The sequence below is a fragment of the Propithecus coquereli genome, unplaced genomic scaffold (assembly GCF_000956105.1).
Source record: "Propithecus coquereli isolate 6110/MARCELLA unplaced genomic scaffold, Pcoq_1.0 Scaffold567, whole genome shotgun sequence".
Taxonomy (NCBI): Eukaryota; Metazoa; Chordata; class Mammalia; order Primates; family Indriidae; genus Propithecus; species Propithecus coquereli.
The window spans coordinates 531,758-555,420 of NW_012151585.1; the positions used below are offsets into that span (position 1 = coordinate 531,758).

General features: G+C 44.2%; 1 protein-coding gene across 1 annotated transcript in view; it reads left to right on the forward strand.

Moving 5' to 3' along the window:
* OSBP2 (oxysterol binding protein 2) overlaps positions 1 to 23,663 on the forward strand; it is an 88,803-nt gene that overhangs the window by 12,231 nt on the left and 52,909 nt on the right. The gene's annotated exons all lie outside the window — the stretch shown is intronic.

The window sequence follows — 23,663 nt, forward strand, 5'->3', positions numbered from 1 at the left end:
AACTCCTGACCTTGAGCAATCCACCCACCTTGGCCTCCCAGAGTGCTAGGATTACAGGCGTGAGCCACTGCGCCCGGCCAGTTTTTTTTTTTTAATATAGTTTTATTGCTAGTGTCATTTTGTTTGGAGGGTATATTATTCCATTTTTTTTCTTTTAGCTCAAATAAAAATCAGACTATATGCATCTTTTGGGGCTTTCTTTTTCTCTTTTAACATTGTGTTTCTAAGATTTACCTAGAAATCTTTGTGTTGGGTGCAGCTGTTGATTCATTTCTGCTACTTCTAATGTTATTTTCTGTGACTATATCACAGCTCATTTACACTTCTGGTGATGGACATTAGATATGTTTCTGGTGTTTAGCAGTATTGAACTATGCTGCTGTGTACATTATACAACACGTCTCCAGGCGCACACGTACAGAAGTTTATCTTGGGTATACTTAGAGAGAATTGCCGTTGTGGGATATATGAATGTTGAGTTTTGAAAGGTAATAAAAAAAAGAATAGCATATTGTGTTCTAAAGTGGTCGTTTCAGTTTACCCTCCCATCCACAGTGGGTGAATTCACTTTATCATCCTCTCCAATGCTTGATATTGTAACATATATTCCTACAAATCTAATGACCCTAACATGGCATTTCTGTATGATCTCCCTTTGCAATTCCCTGATATCAAAATAATATGAGCATTTTTCTTAAGTTCGCTGATGATATATGTTTCCTCTTATGTGAAATGAATATTTCTATTGGGTGGTTTGTCTTTTTCTTATGAATTTGTAGGAGGTCTTTATGCGATCTGGACATTTACTGTTTGTCATTTATATGCATTGGAAATATCTTCTCCCAACTTTCCATATTTTCATATTTTATTTATGGTGTCTTTTGATGAACATAAATACTTTTAAAAAATATCTTTATTGAAGCTGAGCATAGTGGCTCAGGCCTGTAATCCAAGCACTTTAGGAGGCCAAGGCAGGAGGATTGCTTGAGGCCAGGAGTTCAAGACCAGCCTGGGCAACATAGCGAGATCCCATCTCTACAAACAAATTTTCAAAAATATTAGCTGGATGTGGTGGTGTGCACACACCTGTAGTCTTGGCTACAGGGGAGGCTGAGGCAGGAGGATCACTTGAGCCCAGGAGTTCAAGGTTACAGTCAACTATGATTGTGCCACTGCAGTCCAGCCTAGGTGACAGAGCAAGACCTTGTTTCTAAAAACAAAACATAAACTTTATTGAGTTATAATTCATTTACCATACAATTCACTCATTTAAAATATGTGATTTAATGTTAGTTAGTATATTTGCAGGGTTGTGCAACCCAGGGTTATAAACGACAATCTCATTGTAGAACAGTTTTGTTCTAAAAGAAACCATATACTCATTAGCAGTCAACCCCCTTCCCTCCTTCTACTAACCACTCCCCAACCTTAAGCAACCACTGATAAACTTTTTTTCTCTGCAGATTTGCCTATTTTGGACAGTTCGTATAAATGGAATAATACAATATGTGGGCTTTTGTGTCTGACTGGTTTCACTTGGCATAAGGCTCCCCAGGTGCATCCATGTTGCAGCATGTGTCGGTATTTCATTCGTTTTTATTGCCATATAATATTCCTTGTATGGATATGCTGCATTTTATTTATCCATCAGTTAATAGACATTTGTGTTATTTCCACATTTTGACTATTATAAATAATGCTGCTATGGACATTTGTGTATAAATTTTTATGTGTTTGTATGTTTTCATTTCTCTTGGGTATATACCTAGGAGTGGGATCACTGGGTCATATGGTTTAACTTTTTGCATAACTGTCAAACTGTTTGTCATGGTGACTGTACCATTTGACATCACCACAGGCAATGTATTAGGGTTCCAGTTGCTCCATGTCTTTGCTAACACTTTTTTTTCCGTTTTTTGTTTTGTTTTGTTTTGTTTTTGTTTTTTAATTATAGTCATCTTAGTGGATGTAAAGTGGTATTTCGTTGTGGTTTTGTTTCGTATTTCCCTAGTAATGTTGAGCATCTTTTCACGTGCTTATTGGCCATTTGTATATCTTCTTTGGAGAAATGTCTGTTTAAATCCTTTGCACATTTTTTATTTGGGTTATTTTTCTATTTGTCTTTTTATTATTCTATGAATTCTTTATTCTGGATGCATGTCCCTTATCAGATATATGCTTTGAAAATATTTTCTCCCATTCTATGGGTTGTTTTTTCACCTTTTTTTCACCCCATCCCTTCACCTCTAAATGTCTTTTCACTCTTGATGGTATTGTTGCAGCACAAAAAATTTTTAATTTTGTTAGTTCCCAATTTATCTACTTTTTTCTTTCGTCACCTGTACCTTTGGTGTAATATCTAAGCAACCATTGCCTAATCCAAATTCATGAAGATTTACTTCTGTGTTTTCTTCTAAGAATTTTATAGTTTTAGTTCTTACATTTAGGTCTGTGATGCATCTTGAGTTAATTTTTGTATGTGGTGTGAGGTAGGGGTCCAACTTCATTCTTTAGCATGCTGTCCCAGTACCATTTGTTGAGAATACTTTTCTTTCCCCATTTAGATGTCTTAGCACCCTTGCTGAAGATCAACCTTAAATGTAAGGATTAATTTCTGGATTGCCAATTCTATTCCATTGATCTCTATGTCTACCCTTGTGCCGTAAGCACACATTCGATCAGTAGACACTCTTAATGTTAATGTAGTTGAATTTGTCAGTCTTTATGGATAGTACTTTTTATGTTTCCACGTAGATATTTTCCAATATTTTCTCCTAAAAAGTTTAAAAGTTTCACACTGAAGTTCTTAATACATCCAGAGTTGGTTTCTGTAAAGGAGGTGAAATATGTGGTTAACTTAATTTTTCCAATATGGTCAACCAGTTGGGGCCCAGCACCATATTGAGCAGTTCCTCTTTTCCCCTCTGATCTGCTCTACCTCCTCTGGCAACTACCAGAGTTCCACACATGCTTAGATCTGTTTGGGGCTCTCTCTCTCATTTCACAGAACAATCTTTCCCCTGTTCCAGTACCACACTATCTCAAGTACTTTATAATCTAGTTTTTTATCTTGTAAGTCAATTCCCCCCGCTTATTAGCATGCTATTATATTTATTCCCATTTTATGAATGGGAAAACTGAGGCTAGAGAAGTGATGTCCCAAACCATACTGCTAAAGCCAGGCTTGTTTGAACTTGGGCAGGTAGACTTGCAGGCCACGCCCTTAGCCTCTAAACTCTGCTTCAGTCAACAACAGGCACATACAAAGCTATTCCTTATTGATTCATACTTGTTCCACTGGCCAACAGTTTAAGACTTTCTCCCCCTACCCTTTCTTTGTCTGGCAAAGGGAAAGTAAATAAATTTTAAATGTAACCCCTTGAATATGAGGTTTTAATCCTCTCCTGCTGCCAAACTGGAGATATTTCAGGGAAAGTTATTCAAATATATTTACCACCAAGTTGGTGTCTTCGGGTAACTTTTAGGCAAAATGCAGGTGTGGTCAAGAGAAGAGCTGCCTAGGAGCAGGTGAGACACAGCAGAGAAGGTGACCCAGAGTCAGCAGACAGAGCAGGCAGTTGGGACAGGATAGACTCCAGAAGCCCCAAGACATGGAAATGACTGGAGCTCTGGGTTGATGTTGGCCAGAAAGAATGAAGCCTGGGCACTTAGTGACCCTTAGAGACTGCTGCCTGTGTCCTCAGTGCCTTCTGTAGTAGCCAGGCACACGACAGGTTTTCAATCAACCCTTGCAAAGTGAGTGAATGTGCTTAAAGAGCCGATTTAGCAAATGAAAGATGCTAAATTGAACTGTGGCTGCCGGCTGTCATCAGTCGGTATTTCTGAGCAGAGCAGAGTGCTGGGGGCAGCAGACAGAGTTCTCACCCACGTGCCAATGTAAATTAATAGCGTGACCTACGTCCTAACAGACCTCAGCTTCCTCATCTGTTCTGTGGAGGGGGCAGGGGTGATGTGGTTGTTTGTGCCCGTGCTGTGATGCAGAAGCATGGGAAACCACTAAGACCCCTTTGCTGGGGCTCCCTGATCCCCGTGAGAAGGAGGTGGGCCCTGCCACCCAGCAGTGCTGTCTGCTGGTTTATAGGTGCAGCTTGTGGCTTCTGAGAGCCTTGACTGTGTGAAGCAAAAGCTGTCACAGAAGAATGGTGTCCCTACTTATCCCTTAATGCCCCAGCTCAGAAGACACTGAGTACCCTGTCATTCCAAATGGCATGTACCGGAATCTGGGTCACCCTAAAACTCCCTGAGCATGTGTGGCTCAGCCCTGCTCCAATCTGCCAGCTGCTCACTCACGTCATGCTCATCCCGAGGCTGAAATTGTGACGTGGTTCTAGGCGGGTTCAGGGTGGGAGCGAAGCCCAGGGTGTGAGAGAAACAGCGCAGCCCATAGCAAGAGGCAGGACGCGAGGTTGGTCTCCAGGGCTAAGCCTGGGTGCCAGCGTTGTCCTGGTTCCTTCCTTGTAGCCCTCGAGTCTCACCTCTCACACGCTGAGTAGACACGTGAACTCTCTTTAGAATAACACGGGTCTTAAGTTTTCAAAGCTTACATGTGCTTTAATGAATACTTTGTGTGTGCCAAAAACCATGCTGTGCTTTTATGTACATTGTCAAATTTCATTTCTTTTCAACCCTTCAGGTAGATGTTTTTACTATTCTGATTTTAGAGAGTAGGAAACAAGCCACAGTGAGATTAAGTCACTTGGTAAAGATAACAGAATTTAGAGGTCAAATGAGATAGAACCGACCCTCTCAGCATCTAGAACTTGTCACCATCTCTCATGTGGCACCAAGCTGCCCAGTTTAGAAGGTGGCAGCAGGAGCTTCATGCAGATCCAGAGCACCCAGCTGTGACTTGAAGACACTGAAAGGTTAAATGTGCCTCTCTTCCAACTTGTGTCCCAGTGTTTGGTGTCCCCGGGGTTGTGATCATGTAACACTGTAAATTCCCTGCAGATAAGAACCAGGTCTGAATCATCTCTTTGAAATACATGGGAAATACAGACAAGATGAGGAAATAAAGGGACATAAACCCACAAACAAATATTTTGATATACTTTGTTTTATTTCCTTTTCTTACCTTATTCCATTGGCTAGAACCTCTGGTAGAATGTTAAATAACACAGAGCAGAAATCCTTACCATGTTCCCAGTCTTAGAAAACATTCAGTCTTTCACCATTAAGTGTGATGTTCACTATAGGTTTTTTACAGATCCCTTACCAAGTTGAGAAAGTTCCCCTTTATTCCTAGTTTTCAGAGATATTTTATGATGAATGGATGTCAAATGCTTTTTCTGTACCTATTAAAATTATCATCATGTGGGGTTTTTTCTTTAGTCTGTTAATATGGTGGATTACATTGATTTTTATATTTTGGCCCCACGCTCAAAGTTTCTTCTTATTCAGTAGGTCTGGGATAGGGCTTAAAGATTTCCATTTCTAACAAGTCCCCAGATGATGCTAGTCTAGGGATGACACTCTGAGAACTACTTCATTAAAGGGACTGGAGAGAGATGGTGTGCGGAATGTGTTCAGCCAGCAGCTTGGGTCCAGGTTTAGCTCTGTCCCTTACCAGGTGTGTGCATGTTACACTGTCTCCCAGACCTGTTTCTTATCTGTAAAGTAGGATTGATAATAAGGTGAGGAGTGCAAGAGCTGAAATGAATAAATGACTCAGAATAGTGTCTGGCACCAAGTAAATGCTTCATAAATGTTACCTATTTGTTCCTCTCTGTCTGGTGGGTGGGAGGAGTTAATGAGATAATGAATGTAAAGCTCCTGGCACATGATACGTGCTTCATACATGCTAGTTTTGTTTTTTAATAGCTTTACTGAGGTATAATTCACATACCATACAATTCATCCATCTAAAGTATACAATTCAATGACTTTTACTATATTTATAGGACTAGAAAAACCACCATTACATTCAATTTTTTTTTTGAGAAGGAAAGAAGAGTTTATTAATTTGTTGGCAAATGAGGAGGTTGGCAGACTTCCATCTCAAAGTACCAACGTCCTGCCTCTGAGCAGAAGTACAGAGCTTTTAAAGGTCCTGATTAATCCCATAATCCCATCTTTGGCTGAGACAATCTCATGACCTCCACATGTGCAATTCCCATGAGCCATGTTCTGTGGCACAAAGGACACTCTCCTGCCCCTCCTGACCACAGGCCTGAGGCAGGAATGTAGGTTTTAGTTTTCAAAAGGGAGAGGGGGTTTTGGAGAGGCAGAAAACATGTTTACCCTTTTTCAGGCCATCATCTCTGTTACATATTCCCCATTACAATTTTACCCTTCCTTATCTATGGGAGGAGGAATGACATAATCATTGAGCTACTTCCTGCTGAATTGGGGTGATGCACTCCCAATTTTAGAACACTTTTATCCCCCATAAAAGAAAGCGTGTACCCATTAGCAGTCAGTCCCCATTTCTCCCCACCCCCGCCAATCCTAAGGAACCACTGATCTATTAATATTTTCTGTCTCTATAGATTTGCCTATCTCGGACATTTCATACAAATGAAACCATATAATATATGACCTTCTGTGACTGGCTTCTTTCAATTAGTATAATGTTTTCAAAGCTCATCCATGTTGCAGCACATATCAATACTTCATTCCTTTTTATTGTGGAATAATAGTCTGTTGCATGGATACAGGCATAGCTCAGAGAGACTGCAGGTTTGGTTCCAGACCACCACAATAAAGCGAATATAGCAATAAAATGATTCACATGAATCTCCTTCCCCAGGAGTAGATTCCATCTCAAGTAACCACTTTCTTTGCTCATCCATAGAAGCAACTCTGAATCTGTTCAAGTTTTATCAGGAGATTACAGCAATTCAGTCCCATCTTCAGGCTCCACTTGTAATTCTCATTCTCTTGCTATTTCCCCCACATCTGCAGTGACTTGAACCCCTTAAAGTCCTTTATGAGGGTTAGAATTAACTTATTCTAAACCCTTTTTTTCCCTGTATTTGTTTCCTATGGCTGTTAGCAAACTCTTGTAATGTTAATATTTTGACCTCCTCCCATGAATCACTAATGTTCTTAATGGCATCTAGAATGGTGAATCCTTTCCAGAAGGTTCCAATTTACTTTGCTCAGATGTATCAGAGGAATCACTGTCGATGGCACCTACAGCCTTATAAAATGTATTTCTTAAATAATAACACTTGAAAGTCAAAATGATCCCTTGATCCATGGGCTACAGAATGGACGTTGTGTTAGAAGGCATGAAAACAACGTTAATTTCTTTGTACGTCTCCATCAGAGCTCTTGGTGACCATGTGCATTGTCAATGAGCAGAATTATTTTGAAAGGAATCTTTCTTTTCTGAGCAGCAGGTTACAACAGTGGGCTTAAAATATTCTGTAAACCATGCCGTAAACAGATTGATATGGTTTGGATGTCTGGCCTCTCCAAATCTCATGTTGAAATTTGATCCCCAAGGTTGGAGGTAGGGCCTGGTAGGAGGTGTTTGAATCACAGGGACAGATGCCTCATGAATGTCTTGGTGCTCTCCCTGCTATGACTGAGTTCTTGCTCTATTCATATGAGAGCTCATTGTTTAAAGGAGCCTGGTGCCACTTCCTCCCTCTCTTGCTCTTTCTCTCGCCCTGTGACACACCTGCTCCCCTTTCCCCTTCCACCTTTATTGGAGGTTCCCTGAAGCCCTCACCAGAAGCAGATCTGGCTCGATGCTGCTTATACAGTCTGCAGAACTGTGAGCTGAATAAACCTGTTCTCTTTGCATTCATAAATTATCCAGACTTAGGTATTTCCCCTTATAGCAACATAAATGAACTGAGACACAGATGTGCTGTCATTCAGGCTTTATTGTTCCATTTCCAGGGCACAGGCAGAGTAAATTTAGCATAATTCATAAGGGCCCTAGGATTTTCAGAGTGGTAAATGAGCATTGGCTTCAACTGAAAGTCACCAGCTGCATTAGCCCCTAACAAAAGAGTCAGCCCATCCTTTGAAGCTTTGAAGCCTTGAAGCCAGGCATTGACTTCTCTCTAGCTATGAAAATCCTAGACAGTACCTTCTTCTGATATAAGGCTGTTTCATCTACACTGAAGTTCTGTTGTTTAGTGTAGCCACCTTCGTCATTTATCTCAGCTACATCTTTTGGATAACTTGCTGCAGATTCTCCATCAGAACTTGCTGCTTTGCCTTGTATTTTGATATTATGGAGATAGCTTCTTGCCTTAAACCTCATGAACCAACGCCTGCTACCTTCCAACTTCTCTTCTGCAGCTTGCTCATCTCTCTCAGCCTTCATAGATTTGAATAGAGTTAGGGCCTTGCTCTGGGTTATACTTTGGCATAAGGGAATGTTGTGGCTGGTTTGATCTTCTATCTGGACCACAACTTTCTACATATCAGCAATAATAAGGCCGTTTCACTTTCTTACCATTCATGTGTTCACTGGAATAGCACCTTCAATTTCCTTCCAGAATTTTTCCTTTGCATTCACAACTTTGCTAACTGTTTGATGCAAGAGGCCTAGCTTTTGGCCCATCTTGGCTTTTGATGTGCCTTCCTCACTAAGTGTAATGATTTCTTAGCTTTTGATTTAAAGTGAGGGACATGTGACTCTTCCTGTCACTTGAACGCTTAGAGGCCATTGTGGGGCTATTAATTGGCCTAATTTCAATATTGTTGTGTCTCAGGGAATAGGAAAGCCTGAGGAGAGGGACAGAGATCAGGAAGCCGCTGGTCAGCGGAATACACACAACATTTATTAAGTTTGCCATCTTATATGGGTGCAGTTCTTGGCACCCCAACAATGACAATTATAACTTCAAAGATCCCTGATCACAGATCACCATAACAGATATAAGAATAATGAGAAAGTTTGAAATACTGCAAGAATTAACAAAATGTGGCACAGAGACACAAAGTGAGCACATGCTGTTGGAAAAATGGCATCGATAGACTTGCTTGATGTAAGGTTGCCACAAACCTTCAATTTGCAAAAAAAAAAAAAAAAAAGGCAATATATGTGAACACAGTAAAGTGAAGCATGATCAAATGGAGGATTCCTGTATTCTACTTTTATCCATTCATCAGTTGATGGACATTTGGATTGCTTTCACTTTGGGGCCATTATAAATAATGCTGCTATGAACATTCATGTGTAAAGTTTTTACGTGGATGCATGTTTTCATTTTTCTTGAGTAGAGTGGGATTGCTGGGTTATATAATAACTGCCAAACTGTTTTCTAAAGTGGCTGCACCATTTTACATTTCCACCAGTATGAGAGTTCTAATTTTTACAGTTTCTTACCAGCATTTGTTTTTTATGTTCTTTGGATTGTAGACGTCCTGGTAGGTGTGAAGTGCTAGTATCTCAGTGTGGTTTTGATTTGCATTTCCCTAATAACTAACAATCCTGAGCATTTTTTCATGTGTTTATTGACTATATATCTTCTTTGGAGAAATGTCTATTCAAATCTCATTTTTAATTGGGTTATCTTCCATTGATATTTGATTGTTGAATCAACACTTATTTCTTGGAGAAATCTGACCTGATCAAGATGTGTTACATTTTTTTATGCATTGCTGGATTTGATTTTCTAGTACTTTTCTGAGTATTTTTGTGTCTTTGTGAAGGATATTGGTCTGTAGTTTTCATTTTTGGGTAATGTCCTTGTCTGGTTTTGGTCCTGGGTCTGTGTATAATTGGTATTATTTCTTCCTTAAATATTTGGTAGAATTAGCAAAGCTTTCCGAATGCTGAGTTTTCTTTCTTGTTAGATTTTAAACTATAAAATCAATTTTCTTAATAACTACTCAGGTTATTTTTTCATGAGTGAGTTTTGGTATTTTTGATATTTCAAGGATTTATTTTTTCATCTAAGCTGTCAAATTTGTAGATACAAAGTTACTCATGATATTTCCTTATTATCCTTTAAATGTCTGTGAGATCTGTAGTGATGCCCCCTCTTTCATTGCTGATATTAGTAATTTATGTCATCTGTTTTTCTTCCTCAATCTGGCTAGATGCTGATAGGTTCTATTGATATTTTCAAGGAATCAGATTTTGGTTTTCTTGATTTTTATCTACTGTTTACCTTATATATCCTTTAAAAACATGTATACTATAGATACCCTTTAAAAAAGTTGAATAATATAGTATATACTATTCTGCTCCTTGATTCTTTTCACTGACTTGTGTCTTAATTTTTTTTTTCATATCAGTACACAGAGATCCATTAGATTCTATTTAACAGCTACATAGTATTCTGTTGTATGCATGTATCATAGTTGAAATAACCAGCCTCTTTTGAAGGGTATTTAGGATGTTTCCAGACTTTTTGCTATTGCAAACACTGCTGATATGTACATTTATAATACATCAATATTTGGTCACGTGTATCTGCATGTCTGTAGGATAAATCACTAGAACTAGATCAGTAAGTGGTTGTCCTTTATTTTATTTTTAAGTCAACTTTGTTATTGCATAATTTAAGTACAAAAAATGAACTGATTTTAACTGTTCTTTAAGTTTTGACATGTATACACCTAGGTAGCCACCACCCTAAATAACAAATGGGGGAGTGATGGCTCATGCCTATAATCCCAGATCTGTGGAGGCTGAAGTGGGAGAATCGCTTGAGGCCAGGAGTTCAAGACCAGCCTGGGCAACCTAATGAAGACCCTATCTCTTCAAAAAAATTTTCAAAATTAGCTGGTGTGGTGGCACAAGCCTGTAGTCCTAGCTACTCAGGAGGCTAAGCCAGGAGGATCACTTGAGCCCAGGAGTTGGAGGTTACAGTGAGCTGTGATTGTGCCACTGCACTCCAGTCTGGGTGACAGAGTGAGACTCTGTCTCTTAAAAAAAAAAAAAAAAAGATATGGAACATTTTTATCATCCCAGAAAGTTTCTTCATGCCACTCTGCAGTCAATGCCCCAACACCTATCCTTAGACAACCACTGGTTTTTTTGCATGATACTTTTACTTGTTCTAGAATTCTGTATAATGAAATCAGACAATAGTATGTGTGTCTTCTTTCATTCAGTGTGGTATTTTTGAGGTTCATCTATGTTGTATGAATATGTAATTTGTTCCTTTTCATTGCTAACTGGTCTTCCAGTGTGAATATACCTCAATCACTCATTCACCTGTGAATGGAACCTTTGGGTTGTTTCTAGTTCGTGGCTACTGTGAGTCGTAAAGCCACCATGAACATTTAAAATGACATATTTTCATGGACTTATGTTTTTATTTCTAGTAGGTATGCCTAGAAGTGGAATTGTGGGTCATGTTGTGAGTGTATGTTTATCTTTTTGGGAAATTGCTACATTTTGTTTTCCAAAGTGGTTGTACCATTTTACATCCCCACCAGCAAAGTATGAGAGTTCAGTTGCTCCACATCCTGCCAACACTTGGTATTGTTAGTCTTTTTAAGGTCACCTCTTCCTGTAGCATGTAATGGTATCTCATTGTGGTTTTAATTTACATTTCTCTACTTAATAATGATGTTGAGCATCTTTTCATATACTTATTAGCCATTTATATATCTTCTTTTGTAAAATACCTTTTCAAAGCTTTTGTTTATGGGAGGGTGTTGTTTGCCTTATTATGAGTTTCTAGAGTTCTTTATATTATATATTCTGAATACAAGTTTCAGGAATATATATTGGGAAAAATTTCTCTGGATCTGAGATCTACCTTTTCATTTTCTAATAATATCTTTCTAAGAGCACAGGATTTTAATTTTGATAAAATCTATTTATCAGATATTTCTTTTGTGGTTAATACTTTTTGTGTTCTAAGAATTTTTTGCCTGCCTCAAGATAGTGCTATGTTTTCTTCTAGATGTTTTATAGTTTTAACTTCTACATTTAGGTTTATGCTCCATTTTGAGTTAATTTTTGTGTAGGGTGTAAGGTAATTGTCAAGGTTATTTTTTTTTCATATGTATATTGTTATTCAAGCACCATTTTTTCTAAAAAATGAAGCTCTTTCCCCATTGACTTACTTTGACACCTTTATTGAAAATCAGTTGATCACATATGTACAGGTCTATTTCTGAACTCTCTATTATGTTCCATTATAAATATATACTTATACCAACACTATACTGTTTTGATTATTATAGTTGTATAATAAATCATGTTATTAGGTAATATAAGTCATTCAGCTTTGTTCTGGTTTTCCAGAACTGTTTTGGCTATTCTTGGTCCTTTGATTTTTTATATAAAGTTTAGAGTTGGACTGTTGATTTCTACAAAAAGTCTCCTGGGATATTGGTTGGGATTGCATTGAATCTATAGATTGCTTTGTGAAGAATTGATATCTTAACAATATTGAAGTAGGTCTTCTTTAATTTCTCTTAGCTGTGTTGTTGTCTTGCATTTTGTTAAATTTTTGTTAAATTTATCTGTGTTTACTGTTTCTGATATTATAAATGCTATTATTTTTAAATATTACATTTTTTCACAGCTAGTATTATAGAAATTTAATTGATTGTTGTATATTGACCTTTTATCCCACAGTCTTGCTAAATTCACTTGTTCTAGTGGCTTTTCTTGAGATCCCTTAGGACTTTCTAACACAATATGATTATGTTGTCTGTAACTAAAGGTGTTTTTATTTCTTCCTTTCTAACCTGTATGTTTTTTTGTTGTTTCTTTGTCTTGCCTTATTGCACTGGCTAGGACCGCCAGTAGAATGTTGAATAGAAGTGGTGAGAACAGACATGCCTTGTTCCTGATTTTAGGAGAAAGAGTTCAACTTTTCATCATTAAATATGTAATAACTGTAGGATTTTTAATGATGCTTTTTATTATAATAATGAAATTCCTTTTTCTTCCTAGTTTTCTGTTTTTATTCTGAATGGGTGTTAAATTTTCTCAAATGCTTTTTTAGTATTTATTGAGTTTATTGTATTTTTCTTTATACTGTTAATATGAATTGTATTCAAATCTTAAACCTTACATTCCTGAGATAAACCCCACTTGTTCAGGATGTTTTATCCTTTTTTGCTGAATTATATTTGCTAATATTTTATTAAGGAAATTCACATCTATATTCATGAGGGTTCTTGGGCTATAATTTCCTTGCGATGTCTTTTTGTTTTTACTTTCAGCATAATAGCAACCTCATAAGATGATTGTGAATTGTTTCTACCTGTTGTATTTTCTGACAAAATTTGTGTTAAATATTTGGTAGAATTCACCAGTGCAACCATTTGGACCTGAGTTTTCTTTGAGGGAAAGGTTTTTACTCTTAAATTCAGTTTCTTTATAAAGGGCTTATCTGATTTTGTTTTCTTGTGTCACGTTTGGTAATTTGTTCATCCAGAGAATTTTCCATTTAATCAAAGGTGTCAAACTTGTTGGCATAATGTTTTCTGTAATATTCTTTAATGTCAACAGGATCTATAGCAGTGTTCCTTGTTTCATTCCTGTTATTGGTAATTTGTATTTTCTTTTTTTCTTGATTGTTCTAGCTAGAGGTTTATCAATTTTATTGATCTTTTCAAAGAAAAGCTTTTAGTTTAATTTTTCCATTGTTATTCTGTTTTCTACTTTGTTAATTTCTGATTTTATCTTTATTCTACTTGCTTTGCTCTTCTTTTTCTAGCTTTTTTGTTTGCTTGCTTGCTTGGTTTTTGTTTTTGATGCAGGGTCTTGCTCTGCCACTCAGGCTAGAGTGCAGTTGTGACATCATAGCTCACTGCAACTTCAAACTCCTGGGGTTAAGGCAGTCCTCCTGCCTCAGCCTCCCTAGTAGCTAGGACTACAGGTGTGTGTCACCACACCCTAATCATTTTTTTATTTTTCTATTTTTTGTAGAGACAGGGTCTCGCTCTTGCTCAGGCTGGTCTCGAACTCCTGGCCTCAAGTGATCCTCCCACCTTGGCCTCCCAAAGTGCCAGGATTATAGACATGAGCCACTGCACCCGGCCAAAATATTTTTTGGGGGGAAGTCGGGAGACTGGGTCTTGCTTTATCACCCAGGCTGGTCTCAAACTCCTGGCCTCAGGCAATCCTTCCACCTCAGCCTCCTGAGTAGCTGGGACTACAGGAGTGAGCCACTGCACTGAGCTTCTAGCTTATTAATGTAGAGGCTTAGATCATTAATTTTAATTCTTTCTTCTTTTCCAAAATAAACATTTAGAGCTATGAATTTTCCTCCAAGCACTACTTTAGCTGCATCCTACACATTTTGATATGTTGTATTTTATCATTCATTTCAAAATGTTTTCTAATTTCCTTTGTGATTTATTATTTGACCCACTGGTTATTTAGAAGTGCCTGGTTTAATTTCCATATATTTGGGTTTTTTCTAGATACCTTTTTGTTATTATTTTCTAATGTAATTCTGTAGTAGCCAGAGAACATATTTTTTATAATTTTAAATTTAAAACTTGATTTATGGCCCAGCATATGCTCTGTCTTTGTGAATGCTTCACGTATTGTTGAAAAGAATGTGCATTCTGCCTTTGTAGGATGTGGAATTCTCTAAGTGTCAATTAGGTCAACTTGGTTGACAGATAAAGGAGACTTGAAGATTTACGTGCTCTAAATCCATGCTCATTTGTGTACTTCTATCGATTATATTGTACTGTAGTATGGAAACTTCTGACTATAATTGCACATCTGTCTCTTTCTCTTTTCACTTCTGTTTTTGCTGCAAGTACTTTTAAGCTCTGTCATGAGATGTGTGCACCTTCAGGAGTTTGTGTCATCTTGATAAATTGACTCTTCTGTCATTATGAAAGTTTCTTCTTTATCTCTGCCCAGAAGTCTGCTTTCTGAAGTTAATAAGGCCACCCTCAATTTCTTCAGATTGCTGTTTGCCTAGTGTTCTTTTTCCAATCTTTTGTGCTTTCTTTTTTTTTTTTTTTTCCAAGAAAGAGTCTTGCTTTGTCTCCCAGGCTGGAGTGCAGTGGCATCATCATAGCTCACAGCAGCCTCAAACTCCTGCACTCAAGCCATCCTCCTGTGTCAGCCTCCTGAGTAGCTGGGACTACAGGCATGTACCACCATGCCCAGCTAATTTTTTTAATTTTTTGTAGAGACAGAGTCTTGCTGTGTTGCTCAGAATGGTCTTGAACTTCTGGGCTCAAGCAATCCTCCCACCTGGGCCTCCCAAGCTGCTGGGATTACAGGCATGACCCACTGCACCCAGCCCATCTTTTGCTTTTAACCTATATGTATCATTATATTTAAAGTATGTTTCTTATAGAAAATATATGGTTGGTTAATTTTTCTGTTTTTTATATTTAAATGAGTTTATTATAATTAGCATAAAATGAATCTTTTTTTATTCAGTCTGATAAAATCTCTGACTTTTAATTATAGTACTGAAACCATTTTAATTTAATGGAATTGTTGATATGATTGGGATTAAATCTACCATTTTGCTATTTGTTTTGTCTCATCTTTTTTTTTTTTTTTTTTTTTTTTTTTGAGACAGAGTCTCACTTTGTTGCCTGGGCTAGAGTGCCGTGGAGTCAGCCTAGCTCACAGCAACCTCAAACTCCTGGGCTCAAGCAATCCTCCTGCCTCAGCCTCCCGAGTAGCTGGGCCTACAGGCATGCGCCACCATGCCCGGCTAGTTTTTTCTATATATATATATTTTTAGTTGTCCAGATCATTTCTTTCTATTTTTTAGTAGAGACGGGGTCTAGCTCTTGCTCAGGCTGGTCTCGAACTCCTGACCTTGAGCCATCCACCCATCTCGGCCTCCCAGAGTGCTAGGATTACAGGCGTGAGCCACCGCGCCCGGCCGTCTCATCTGTTCTTTATTCTCTCTATCTGTTTCTTTATCCTCTTTTCCTGCTATTATATTATTTTTAGTATTCAGTTGTCTTTCCCTTAGTGGCTCATAAGCTATGCAACTCTCTCTTCTTAGAGGTGGCTCTAGAGTTTACATTATGCATCTTCAACTATTGCAGTCTTTCTCCAAATAAGGTACCATTTTGGCTGAAACGTAAGAACCTTACAGCAGTGTGCCTCTGTTGCCTGCTGTGTCCTGTTTTGCTGTGTCATTGATTGTCCCGTGTACTTTTTTCTCTTGCTTTATACAATTATCTTTAAGCGAAATTAAAAGTGAAAAAGCCAGCATCTTTGATACTTGCTCACATATCTATCTTTGCTAGCCCTCGTGATTCTTTTGCGTGGATCTGAGTCTCCATTGGGTATCATTTTCTTTCAGTTGGAAGGACTTCCTTCAACATCTCTCACAGTGCAGGTCAGCCAGCAGCAAACTCTCTCAGGTTTTACTTGCCTGAACATAGCTTTTTAACCCTCATTTTGGAAGGACATTTTAACAGGCTCTGTGATTCTAGACTTCTTGCTCTCGGCAGTGTGAAGATGCTGTTCCTTGGTCTTCTTGGCTTACCCGCCCCTCTGCCCTGGCCCATTCCTTCTCAGGGTCACCCAATCCCGGAGCCAAAGCTGCCCAGCAGGTGACAGTGGGTAGGCACCTTGCCCCATGCAACCTCAGCACACTTAACGTTAAAGGAGACCAGAAATAGAGCCCACAGCATGGAGGGTGGTAACCCAGGAGGACTGTCTGGCAGAATGTTTAATGTCTAGGCAAGCGACTTTGTGCTGTCTGCAAGAGTGGTGGCTGCTGCTGGTGTTGCCCAGGTCTCTCTGTCTTCTAGACCTGCTTTAAGACAAGGGACATTTTATAGGAAGCAGCTGTTCCAAGGCCCTGAGACCCCCCGGTCCTAAATGGCTTTTGATATTCCTCAGCACAGCCCTCCAATGGCCTCACAGCCCCCACTACATGCCCCATCACTCCCTGTATCTTCCAGTGCTGCTGGGCCTGGGGCAGGGACACCAGAAAGTTCTCAGCCACAGAGTGACCTATTTAAGGAGAGCCTCCCCAACCTAGGCCACCGTGGAGCCAATCTGAAATGGGTCTTAGGTGGAAACTTGGCCCAAAGTTGTTATGTTTCTGTAGACTGGTTGTAATTCAAGACTGCCTGACTGAGGGGTTTTGGATTTTGCCAGATCGTGTTCTGACGTTCTGCGTGGCACGTGCATCACAGGGCACGTCCGGGTTTCTTCCTCAGCCCTGCAGCCTATGTGAGTGGCCCCTGCGCAGTTGAGGGAAGCTCCCAGCCAGGCTGTGGGGACACGGCATTGCTTGGGTTTTGAGAGGCCTCCCCATGGGCTCAGAGAGCAGCTGTCGAGTACTGGGGTCCCCTCAGGCCCTGCTCGGAGCTTCTTCCTTTCCCTCTCTCAGCTCCCACCCCTCCACCCCTCCATCCCTCCATCTCCATAGCTTTTCCCTCCGCTGCCTCCCTGTGGCCTCACCTCCCCCTCGCCTCCACCCCCAAAGGTTCCCGAGTCGGTAATTCCTACCCAGGCGCCAGCTCCTAGTCACCAGGACTTGGCACTTGGAAACAACCCCCTTCACTCTTTAGTCACTCACCTTTAGTTTCTTGACAAATACCATCGCATCTTGGAATTTCTCGTTTTCATTTCCTTGAGAAAATAAAAAAACCAAATTTATTAATTTATAGTGAGAAACATATTAATAACTGCTAAGAACCCAGAGAATGAAGCTTGCTGGCCCTGTAGGAAGCAGGTGTCCTCCCCAGGTGGCTGGGCAAGGAGGTGGTCCCGGCAAGGGGCTGTCAGGGAGGCTGGGGTGACGTCCTTCATTCTCACCTGCTCTTGAGGAAAGGAGCTGGCTAACGGCCCACCTCGTTTGTCTTTGGCCAAGCTTGTCTTAAGCAACTTTATTCCTGAATGTGGACTTTTCTGGGGCCTCGTTAATTTTACATTGATTTTCCTCCTTTGCAAAAACTGCTTAGATAGCTTTCACCAGGCCACACCTTGGAAGCCACCTGCCTGCAGCGGTCATTGCACTGGCCCTCCTGGCAGGGTCCCTCTAAGCTGTGGGCAGTGACTGCCCCCCTCAGTCCAGCAGATGCGTGGATGGAGAAGGTGGGATGAGGCGGGGACCCTGGGGGACAAGTGCTTGTGTTAGTCTAGCCGGTTACAGAGGAGTGTGGGTCTGCTCCCTGGGGGCTCCCTCTTTTACAGGAGCAAACACAGAGGCCCAGAGCAGGGAGGGCACCTGTGTAAAGTCACACAAACTGTCTCTAGACAAACCGACACTTAAGCTGGGGACCCCATTCTGTGCTGCACGTTTGAGTGGGCAGGAGGCACTACCGGCATCAGACAGGTTGGTCAAAGCTACCTTGCGAGTATTGCTGGAGATCATATCTTCGCTGCTTTAAGCTTTTCTTTTCTCTGTAGAGCTTTTTGATTTTTCTGCCTTCAACAGGGATCAATTTTATAGCCAGGTAATAATGGCCAGTGCTGGGAGCTCCTGACTGCCAACCAGGCACCGTGTTAAGCACTTTACAGGCACTAACCCATTTTACAGATGAAAGCTGAGGTTAAGATGTCCAGTGAACGTGCAAGGTCACAGGGGTCAGAAGTAACAAAATAGGACTTCCAGGTCTGCTTGAGCCATAAAAGGGAGGAGCATCTCTTATTTGGGTTATTAAACTAAGGGGTCCTTCATCCCCTTGTTCATTTAAGACCTGAATCCACCTGTCTTACATCCAGCAGAGTATGGAATTCCGCCTCGCCCTCCCCTCAGAACTCGGTCCACCCAGCCTGTCAGTAAGTGTTGGCGAGAGGCCTCCCGGGGGCAGCCACCCACCACACTGCAGCCGGAGGAGGCGGCAGGGCACCCAGGGAGGGTTTGCAGGGTGAAAAGATCTTTGCAGGAACCACACAGCCGGGCTGGCTGAGGGGGCAGGTCACAGGGCCAGTCACAGGACGATCAGGTCGTGGTTGCGATTCACTTCATCTTGGGTTCCTTGATTAGCTCAAGAGGCAGGAGCAGCACAAAGGAAAACCCTAAACTTGGACTGTTCTAACCCGCAGGCATCCTACCCTTCCTCACTGCTCCGCCTGCACCCTCCCGCACAGTTTACAAAACACTTTCCCATCCCGTTGTGTCTCGTGTCGTCCATTCACGCAGCAGGTTCCTGTGTGGCACCTCCAGTGCGCCTGGCTCTGGGATGTGGGGATCGGCCAGGCAGACGCAGCCCCTGCCCCTTCAGGGCCCCGCGGCTCCTGCGGTGGAACCCTGTCCCCGCCCAGGGCCCCTGTCTCAGCCCGCCCTCCACCACCGACACCCAGAGGCGGCCGCCCAGGGAAAACTCTCTAGTGCGATTACATGGGCATCAGATGATTGCCAAGGATGAGCAGTGTGGCTGTCCCCAGGCCTGGAAAATGTAAACTAGCAGTTTCCAGTGACCTGCTCAACAAGGCTGGCGCCACGTGAGGCGGATCGGGGGTTCTCACGTGTGGGTTGCCAGACGCTTGCTTTAGAACTTGCTCTGGCCTTGAGACAGATGTTTGCATCGTGTCGTATAAACCACTCACATAGGCAGGTCTCTTCATTGTCCATTAAAGGTCCTTCTTGCTGGTCAGGGATTGCTGACCCCACAGCTGTCAGCTGAGTGACCGGGTCCGCAGATGCCTGGTGACAGGCTGGGAGAAGCGTGAGCTCAGGGCTGTTTGCCCACCCGTTGGTGGGGCCAGTGGTTTCAGAGCAGCTGTGCTCGGAGTCAGGCCAGGGGTGGCACCGGCCCGTGTGCCAGCGAGGGTAGGAAGAAGCCCTCCTGTCATGGCTCAAACAGTGGTGCCACGGGAGGCCAGAGCCTACAACTAGATGGGATTTGGGGCACCCACTAGCAGGCAGCCAAGTCGTTGAGGCTGGGGAAAGCCTTACGGGCCACTTGCCCTCGGAGGTGGAAAAGCAAAACACCAAACTGAATTCGTGTTATGTGGACAAAGGCTAGACTTCAGTGTGGAAAAAAGGAAAGTTTAATTTCTTGAGATGTCGGGATGATGGGAGAATTATTTTCCTGTTTTATTTGGTTACCCAGGAGGTGGCATGGGAGAGGAAGCCCCAGGAGCCACAATGCCTGGCTGCCACCCTAGCTTCCCTTGGCCTTGGTTCCCTCATCTGCAGAGCGCAGGCAGCACCTGGATGTGGGGGACAATAAGGAGCAATGTATGTGGCTGGAACCTGGTATTATGAGATGTTAAAGCTGGCAGGACCTTAGGTAGCATCTAACCGGGTGGTTTTCACTCTTGCTTCAGTATGAAATCTCCTGGAGAAGCTTTTCAAAAACACTGATACCCTTCCCACCCCAGGTCACCAGGCAGTCCCCGGCTGAGTCTCAGAACAGGCACATTGGTGGCTTGGGTTTTAGAGGCCCACAGCAGAGGCCAGGTGGAGCTGAGGCTCGCCTTGGAGGAGGCTCACTCTTGTCTAGAAACCAGCCCACCTGAGAGGCACCTGTGTGCTGAGACGCAGGTGGGTTTCTGGTCTTGACCCCAGGGGATCAGAGGAAGGGGAGGGAGCCTCTGTGCTCCAGCTCTGGGCCCCTCCTGTGCCATTAAACAGGGGCTTGGGTGAGAAGCAGAGCACGCGCCTGGCTCACTTCCCACCAGGGGGGTGGGCTGCAGCGCCAGGGCCAGGCTCCCCTGCCCAGCTGGCATGGTCCAGCCTCACGCACCTGCCCCAGGCAGGGATGGGGGAGCAGCCCTGATCAGGTCCTTGTCTGGGCAGCCACAGGGTGGGTGAGTGAGCCCAGACGGCCCTGGAAGGGGTCAGCGCCCAATAGTGCTGGATCAGGGACAGGCACCCTCACGCCTCAGGGTGACCCTGTGGAAGGCCTGGCTGGGTGGGGGCTGGGTGGGGGGGTGCTCTACCGGCTGGAGGTGGCCGTGGGCGGCAGGTTGTCTTTAGCATCTCGGCAGATGCCATAAGTGGAGCACGCACCTCTATTCTTGCCTCCATCTCTGCGCCTGTTTATTTCCCTGGGGGTGGGCCTGGCTGCCCAGAGCTGCCTGTCATCCTGAGGACAGCCAAGGACAGCATACAGCTCCGGATCACAGCCTTCTGCTGAGGGGTACCCTGGCTCCATGGGCATCCTGACCGTCACCCCCGTGCCTGTATTTTTCAGCCATCGTTTTGGCTTGTGGCTTTGACCGTGTGCCTGGCTCCCTCCAGTGAGAGGGAAGGAGGTACATTTCTTCGTCCTCTGAGACTTGTGCTTGTTGGTGTCTCTAGCCGACCCTGGGGTCTTGGAGAGCATTTTTTGCTGGAAAGAGATGAGATTCAGCCACCGCAGATACCACCCTACAGATTCACGTTTATCGAATGGGCTTTCTGCCCCTGCAGCTCCGTGGGATGGAAGCAGAGCCCAGTTTTTATGTCAGGCTTGGGCACCCCACCCCTGGCCCCACCTTGGCCAGGCGCAGCCCCTGCGCCCTCTCCTGGAGAAGCTGTCAGAGAAGCCCAATACAGTCTCTCCAGGTTCCCGGGACGCCCCAGCCCCACTCACCCCATCACCAGCGCAGAGCAGGGAGACAAGCCACAGAGGCCTCGAGGATCAAGGTGACGCTGGCGCTCTGGCCGGTTTTCCATCCACCTGGCAGCATTGCGCAATTTATTATTTATTATTATCTGATTTTCCATCAGATTAGATCCTGCCGTGCCTTCCAGTGGAATGGAAGCTCAGGCTGAGCTACCCAGAGCCTTTAGTCACCTGCCTCCCTGAGGGGAAAGGCACTACTTGTCCGGTTTCCCAAAGATTTTTATTTTTAATTCACGATTCTTTTCTCTGCAGAACCCCACAGGGCCCACTGGGGAAGGCAGCTTGTTGTCCTCTGGGTTCCCCAGGCAGGAAGGACTGGCCGTGCCTCAGAGGGGCGGCTCCGCTCTCAGGAGTCCTGCTTCCCCCTCTCGCCCACTGCCGGCACATCCCGCCTCTGTCCCGGTGCTTCTGCTCTTTCTTCTGCGGCATCCTCCTTCTGTGCCACCTGCCAGCACGTCACCATCCTGCACCAGCAAGGCTGCCACCTTCTCCCAAGAGTCCTCTCAGGTCTCCAGGGCTCCAGCCCCAGTGTGAAGTCATCTCCCCAACTCCCACCCCGAGGCTCTGTCTCAGCCCCTACTCTGTCAGTGGTCTCAGACTCCCTGTTCTCTTGGAAGCTCCCAGAACACCTCTCAGGCTCCCCTCCCCGTTGTTTGAGTGGGGTGGAACATCAGCAGCCATAGCCTGCAGTGAGGGGGTCCTCCTCTGGGGCCGGGGTGGAGAACCAACAGTGCCACACCCCCGGCAGGGCTCAGCTCCCCGCCCGCCCACTCTAGGCCAGACTGGAAGGTAGCAGCAGCCACCCCTTTGTCTCAGGGCTGGGCGTGGGGCTGCACCTCGCCCTCCAGCCCCTGGCCTGGCCAGCCTCTGCAGCCCCCAGGGCCATGGGGGTGGCAGGTGCCATCAGATTCTCTGCAAAGATCATGGCACCAATCCTAGCTATGCCACCTGGGAGCCTTGGGACAAGCCCCATAACTTTCCACGCCACCCTTTCTTCTTCTGGGGGTGACGCTTGCAGAATACCGTGCGAGATACATGGAATTGGCCCCCCACACAGAAGCCCAGAGGAAGCAGTCACTGAGCAGCCAGGCTGTTCATTCTCAGATGCTGTGACATCACTCGACAGCCCCCCGGGACCCCGCTCCAACGCACATTTCTCTCTGTTGTCAGCATCCAGCTGATTGGATTCTGGGATCAAGCTCGGGCAGCTTAACAGCTCTCCCGAAATCTAAATCAGTCTCCCAAGCTGCTGTGCTCGAACATTCGGGCGCTTACGACGCAGGCTGGGAATGGCTGTTTTCTGCTGAGGGTGCAGCGCCCCCGCAGTCCCCACTAGAAACTGACACTGCTCATTTCCTTCTCAGAGGCCCCGTGGCGGTGTCTCTGCACAGCCAGACTGAGAGAAAATAGGATGCGAGCCCTGCTCAAAGTCCGTAGCGCTCAGGACGGGATGAACGCCCGCCGTGGGGGTCTGCAGCCCTGTGAGGGAAGCCTCAGAGAGGAGTGGCCGCTCAAGGGATGAGGCCACAGGCTGGAAAGCTGCCAGGGATCAGGGACTAGCCTTGCCCCCTCCCAGTCCTGCATACTTGGACTCGGCTCTGCAGGGAGGGGAGGGACAGCAGTGCCCATCCCCACTGACTATGCTGCTGGCCCGAAGGAGCTCCTCCGCTGGTTAGAGCTAATCCTGCTGGTGACTGACAGTTGGGTGTCAGGCCCCAGGCACAGTGGCCCCATGCTGCACTGATGCAGGCACCCCTGCTGTGGTGGGGGGCGGCGGGGGGAGCAGGGCAAGGCTTCTCTGTCTTTGCTGCCCCCAGGGCCCTGTCTGGTCTGCGGGAATGCAGAGACCAGCAAGTATGAGCCTCGCTCTCAAAGAAGCCACCACCCCAAAGGTTACTCCAGTTGGCCAGAGACCGGTGGAGGGACCCAGTGCTGGGGAGGCTGAGGGCTCAGGGCTGCTCAGTGGAAGTGACCCAACCAGGCCTCTAGCAGAGGAGGGGAGGAAAGTGACCTGCAGTGGTGTGTGGCACGGCACAGAAGTGGGAAAGTTCCCAAGCTCCGGGTCTCCACGTGTGGCACTGGGATGGCTGAAGGACGTGGTGTTGCTGGTGGGCGACGTGCCAGGCCTTGCTGGGATGGGAGGCGGGGTGTGAACTAGACAGAATGTCCCTCCCTGCCCAGGACCCTGCAGGAGCTCCCAGCATCTTCCTCCACGCCCCTCCCCAGCCCCTGCCAGCCTGTCCCCTCCCACT